Below are 7,133 nucleotides of genomic sequence, written 5' to 3'. Positions count from 1 at the left end.
AAAGAGTGAAATTATATATAATCAATAATATTCCACATAAGCTATATATAAAATACATATATTTTAAAAGTATACGTACTAGTATTAAGTGAGAGCTTTCGTCAGTATATATACTAAAATTATGCCATGGATTAACATTCTAGCTGATTGCACACTCTCCTAAAAAGATTACTAAAGACCATTATATACCCACTCAATTCTTGTCATACCCAAAGGCAGTGAATAGCTACCACAGATACTTGGGCGGCTTATGGTCTCCTTGACTTTGTGGGCAAGACCTCCGCCTTTGTTCTGTTGCCATTCCCCTTTGCCCTTCTTCAGATGGGGCAAAACTCAGTCCTAGACAGTTCAGACAGCCCACATGTCACTGCTCATTGAGAGGCTGGTTCCTCAGACAGATGATAAAAAAGATCTTGTTGGCAGCAGCCCAATAGACAGTTTTGAGCCCCGCTCTGTCTTTTACAAGAAGGGCTGGTGGGTGAACACAGGCTCAACGAATCACTCTGATAACCAAAGCTGGTTTCCATAGCATGAATAGGATATGTAATTGCTGCTTCCTTGTTCCAGGTCCTTCGAGACTACACATCGTAAACTCTAGGACACCGCTCCTTGGGGGCCTTTTAACCTGAGAGCCAGACAGGTCTGAGGAGAGTTATTTATTACATAAAATTTTTGTCTCCAATTAGGATTACTGCCATGAAAGTCTTTTGATTCAAAGTGTGTTAATTAAGGCATACTTCTTCCTGGTAAACATATTACTGTTCATCTCACTTGCTGTAGAAAAGTCCCTTATCGTAAAGAATATAATATTGCCTCTATAGGAAAATATTTTAGAAAGTAGCTTAGAAGGTAAGTCAAAAAAGACACAATAAACTAACTTCAGAAGTGTTGTCCTAAGTACAAAGTTTGTTCAAATGTGATGCAGCACACCAGGCTCCACTGAGCATGTGAGTTACGTTATTTTGAGATTTTATAATAAAAGAGAAATTCTTCAACGAAACGGAAATAAAGGAAGCATGCATAAATATGGTGGCAGATATTCATTTTCCTAATAAAAAAATTTTAAAAGATATAATATTTAGTTGTTTTGAAAATACATAAACATTTTAATGTTGCCTTAATTGGTGCTTAAAGGAAACGGTTTCATGGTTTCCAGATTACAGCCCCATCCAGCTTCCTAACCTTATTTCCACTTTACTTTTAATTTACTCTTCCTCAGCTTCGCGGTTCTTCTTAATTCCTTCCCCACCTCCATACCTAGCTTCTCCTTCCTCTTAGACTCTACCTTCCCGCGTGCTGGACTTGCTCTTTCACCTCCTCCCTGGAAATCATTTACTATCTCGGTTTCTCTACTCTTCCTATTAACCCCATGATCACAGGAGAGCCCTCTGTTTTCTGTCCTTTTTTTGTGGCCGCTCCCAATGCTCCGGTTGGATCTTGCTTAAATTCTTTCCATGGCCTCCTGATCAGACCCCTAGATGACATACTTGCTCCCCTCCAGTTAATTCGCCATGCTCCAATTAAGATGGTAGCTATAAAATAAAAATTGAATCGCAGCATTCTGTACTTCAAACCTCTTACTGGGGTCCCACTGCACGTAGGCTAAATTCCAAAATCCTTTAAATCTCCCATAAGGCTCTACGTGACTCGTCTACTACTCTCCCTTGTTACTTACGGTGATCCACCCAGTGGGGCTGTTTCCCCTCCCCCCTCATCTTCCTTCCTTCTTTTTTTTTTTTTGTTTAAACTTATTTATTTATTTATTTATTTATTTATTTAGAAAGGGGGAGAGGGTCAGAGTGGTAGTGATTCTTAATGAATGGACATTGGTTGGAAGGGTTGGATGAAGCTCTGAAAATGATTAGCTATATTGGAAAGCATCACTTTTTCTCGAAGATCATCTAAAGCCTTTTTAAAAAACCAAAATAATGGGGCGCCTGGATGGCTCAGTGGTTTAAAGCCTCTGCCTTCAGCTCAGGTCATGATCCCAGGGTCCTGGGATAGAGCCCCGCATCGTCGGGCTCTCTGCTCAGCGGGGAGCCTGTTTCCCTTCCTCTCTCTCTCTGCCTACTTGTGATCTCTGTCTGTCGAATAAATAAATAAAATCTTAAAAAAAAACCCAAAATAATACATGCTGATTGTAACAATAATAAAAAGCCATTCAGAAACAAGCTTCAAAGATGTCCTTCCAGATGTCTCTCTGCATTTATTAGCATATATGTCAACACAAGGAAGTTCTGTTTTTGGACAAACAAAAAAACAAAAATTATAATTCCTCTCCCAGAAATAACTGAGCCTCAGGAAAGAAGTCTAGAACAAGAAACAACAGATGTTGGTGAGGATGTGGGAAGAAAGTAACACTTTTGCACTATTGGTGGGGATGCAAACTGTTGAAGCCACTGTGGAAGACAGTAGCGAAGTTCCTCAGAAAATTAAAAATATAACTACCATATGATCCAGTAATTCCACTACTTGATATTTATCCTAAGAATATAAAATCACTAATTCAAATGGATGTATGCACCCGAATGTTTATTACAGCATTATTTACAGTAGCCAGATTATAGAAACAGCCCAAGTGTCCGTTGATCCATTGATGAATGAATGGATAAAGAAGATTTGTGTGTGTGTGTGTGTGGGTGTGGGTGTATAAGATGGAATATTACTCAGCCACAAAAAAGAATGACATCTTGCCATTTGCAACGACAAGGAGAGAGCTAGAGAGCACAATGCTAAGTGAAAAAAGTCAGAGAAAGACAAATACCATATGATCTCACTTGTGTGTAGAATTTAAGAAACAAAACAGATAAACAAAGGAAAAAATAGATAGAGCAAGAAACAGACTCTTAACTCTAGAGAACAAACTGATGGTTACCAGAGGGGAGTTGGGTGGAGGGATGGAGGAAATAGATGGTGGGTATTAAAGAGTATACTTATACTGTGATGAGCAGTGAGTAATGTATAGAATTGTTGAATCACTATATTGTACACCTGAAACTAATATAACACTGTTTTTTAAGTTTTCTGGAATTAAAATAGGTAACTTAATTTAAAAAATGTGGGAGCCCTGATTGCAAAGGGAAGCCAACTGAAAGCTCTGGAAGAGGGGAAAAGACTATCGACATCAGCAAAGCTGTGTCTAAAAGGCAACTCCATCTGGAGGACTTACTTAAGATAATCTGATTCAAAGGAAATACATTGTTGGCATCTTTCGTAAGCCCCTTGTATTATTTTTTTTTAAAGATTTTATTTATTCATTTGACAGACAGAGATCACAAGTAGGCAGAGAGGCAGGCAGAGAGAGGAAGGGAAGCAGGCTCCCTGCTGAGCAGAGAGCCCGATAGGGGGCTGAATCCCAGGACCCTGAGATCATGACGTGAGCTGAAGGCAGAGGCTTTAACTCACTGAGCCACCCAGGCGCCCAGCCCCTCATATTATTAAGACAAAACTTTGAAATTGGAAAAAAAAAAAATAGGTAGCTGGAAATTGAGGCACATTTTTGATGAAACCCTGTAGAATCTTGTTCGCTTTTCCCATAGACTATGGAGACAGTCATATGAACCTGTCCATTTAAAAATTAATTTTATCTCCCTCCCATCTGCCCAGTGTGGAAACTCATCTTCATTACTGAAAACTTTGATACACTATCTAACCAGGATGCTCCTTCCCCAAGGGAACTACATCACATTGAGAGGAACCATTGTCCAGGAACCCCAGGATGAGCAGCAGCGTAAATATACCTCCAATGACTGTGGGTATTATCAGTCATTAAATTTTTGCCAATGCAAGTCACAAGAGAGCTCAAGGCTTCTGATTACAGTTTGTATTTTTCTTATTGATAACAGTGGTTGAACATCTTTTTATGTGCTTATTGATAACTTGTGATTTTTCTGTGAATTGCCTACTTTTGTCTTTCACTGTTTTTTGTTGGGATATTTTTCTTTTTATTGATTTGTAAAACTTCACATAAAATTGCATATTGTGATATTTATGGAGAGGTGCCACTCAGATCCCCTTCAAAGGAAGGTCTTGTTTCCCCAGCTGTCAGGAGCACTGTTAGCAGAAAGCCATCAACTGTTAGTCTCTTCAGGGATGGCAGGAGCTACAGAACTATAATGGCTAACATCCAATGACTGATGTAATAGGGGAAAGGCTATAATGGTCCAGCCATTCTGGCCCATTAGACGACAATACTGAGGGGCCATTTTACCTCCAGAACTCCCTGTGTGGTTTGCTAAGGCTGTTGTTTGGGTCTGCGTTATATCTGGACCTTTCCCTCAGACAAATCTTGAGTCCTTCCCCTGCCTTCCACAGGAATTGATCCCAGGGGTACTTCCTAAAAAAATATTCTGTCTCAGATTTTGCTTCCTGGAGAATCCAATTTGTGAAAAATATATATTTTACTTTGTAGCACATATTTTCTTAGGAAATTTTCTCAGGCAAGTACTGCCTCAGGACCTTTGCACATTCTTTTCCCTATGCTATTTTCCCCTTGGCTCTCTCCTACTTCCTTAGGTATCAGCTAAGTTGTCATATCCTTACCAAGGCCTCCCCTGATCCTCAACCTAAATCAAGTCTTCCTATTATTTTCTGTCATGGCTTCTTATATATATTTTTTTCATAGCTCTTATCTCAGATTTTAATTTTATCAATAGATTTATGTGATTATTTGTTGAATCCCCAAATCCTTTACCAGACTATAAACACTATGAGGGTAGATATATTTAAAAATATTTTTCATCATTCTATTTTCAGTTGCTGTCATAGTTCCTGAAGTATAATAGATATTTAGTAAATTTTAGTTCAGTGAATGAAGGGATGAATAAAGGGGTGAATGCAAGAATGAGTTCTCTTTCTAAAAGCATGATTTTCAAGCAAGACAAACTCCTCAGCTCCTGAGTGTCTAACACAAACATCACCAACTGACATTATGAAACCATTCTTCATTCTTTTTGGGGTCCTGAAATTCTTTTGTGGTGTGGGCCTGAGGTTCGGTTATAAATTAATCCTGTCCATATTTTCTTACAATGGGTTACTTGAAATTTATTTCAAGGGATTGCCTTTGGAACCCAGGGTTCTTTTGAATCCAATTTTAAAAGCATTATTCTGTGTAATTAGACTATTATAAATGAGGAAAAAAAATAGGAGTTCTATGGTTAAACCATTTAAAAACAAAATTAATTCCCACTGCTCAAGGCCTAAAGGGAAAATCTAGAAAGTGGGCAGAGAAAATGGGTTGTCTCATTAGATTTTGTTCAGGACCTATTATTACCAATTTAGTAGCTCACCCTTGAATTGGATTAGAGTATTACCATGATTACTATATTTATAATATTACAAGGGATTTATAATATGTCATTTGCAGCTGAAATTTCTCATGATTATTTTAGCCTAGAAGCAGTAATAATACTTAATCAAGCAAAACTTTCTATTTTTTTATGCCACTTAACAATGTGTAGTTAAATCACATGTGATTCTTGTATGATGGATGAATTTTATTACATTCAATTTGGTAACTAGCCAGAAAGACTGAGAGCTTAATACCAAATGTATTCTGCATATTATTGGGACTTGGTTAAAAACAACTCGATCTTCTTCTTTTCTTCTTGTAAAAGATATATGGGCCTCAGAACATGGACTTGTGGTCACATATATACCTATTATCATTCAGAAAAGAATTTCTACATGCTAAAATAACTTTTTCACCCCAAAATAAGGGGGAATAAAACTAACTTCTCATCTTTCAATCAATCATCTCTCTATTGGGTGAGCCTGTTTCTTGGGCCATTTGTTTAATCAAAACTTGGATCAAAATACCTTTTAAAATAGGGAAGAAAAATATTTTTAAAATAAGTAGAGGACAAACAGATCTCTTACCTGTTCTTTAATTGGGACAGTTTTTTTTTTTTAAAGATTTTATTTATTTATTTGTCAGAGAGAGAGAGAGTGAGAGAGAAAGAATGAAAGAGAGAGAGAGAGAGAACAATGGTAGGCAGAGGGAGAAGCAGGCTCCCTGCTTGAGCAGAAAGCCTCAGGTGGAGTTTGATCCTGGGACCTGAGAGGAAAGCAGGTATTTAACCTTTTGAGTGTGCCACAATCATGACACATGCCACAATCATGACAGCTTCTCCCCCGCCCCATTTTATTTGAGAGAGAGAGAGAGAGGCAGAGATAGTGCAGGAGTGGGGAGGAGAAGGAGAAGTAGGTTCCCTGCTGAGCAGGGAGCCTGACTTGGGCTTGATCCAAGAACCCTGGAATCATGATCTGAGCTGAAGGTAGCCACCCAGGCGCCCCCAATCATTATAGTCTTAAAGAGACTATAGAGTCCTCCAGTCTGCTATTCAGCTCTTAGCCATCCACCAAAGTACCTCTAAGGATAATAGGGAAAGAATACACACCCCTTCCCTTTGGTAGGTGTTTACCACTGGGGGCTCAGAGGGAGAATTTAGGAGATCAGTAAACTAGCATTTGTAGAAAAAGGGGTGGGGGGAGACTGCATCTTTATTTTCACTTACTTCTAACTAACATTTAGCATTGATAAATGTAGGCAACAAACCCTACAGTAGCATGAGTACTATCTACGCTTTTTTCCTCCAGGAGAAATGATATATAATTGTTATTTCATTTTCCCCATGTTACAGGTATCTCTGTCATTTATAGCGATCATGACTTCAAAATGATGATAGTTACTGCTGCTGGATCTAGTTGCTTAATGCCTCAGTGAAGAACCAAGTGTGTTATCAGATCACAACGTTTTTTTCCCAAAGTATTTTTGCAGATATATTTTAATATAATTTGTTTGCTCTTTAACAGTGTATTTCAAGTATTTACAAACGTTACTTTGAGAAGCACTTTGTAGGCTTCATAAGGCTGCGAAATGGGTCCATAGAATAGAAATGGTCAAGAACTCCTAACAGTTATTTTCCGAGTTATTAGACTTAACTTTCCCCTTCTTTCAGAATTGAGGAGAAATTCATATAACATACAATCAACGATTTTAGAGTGTACAATTCAGTGACATCTAATGCAGTCGCGATATTGTGTAATAACCACCTTTGTAGTTTCAAAACATTTTCATTGCCCCAGAAAGACACCCCATATCCTTTATGTAATCAATCCCCATTCCTCCCTCC

The sequence above is a fragment of the Mustela erminea genome, chromosome 2, assembly GCF_009829155.1.
Source record: "Mustela erminea isolate mMusErm1 chromosome 2, mMusErm1.Pri, whole genome shotgun sequence".
Taxonomy (NCBI): Eukaryota; Metazoa; Chordata; class Mammalia; order Carnivora; family Mustelidae; genus Mustela; species Mustela erminea.
This window is presented reverse-complemented; position numbering follows the sequence as displayed.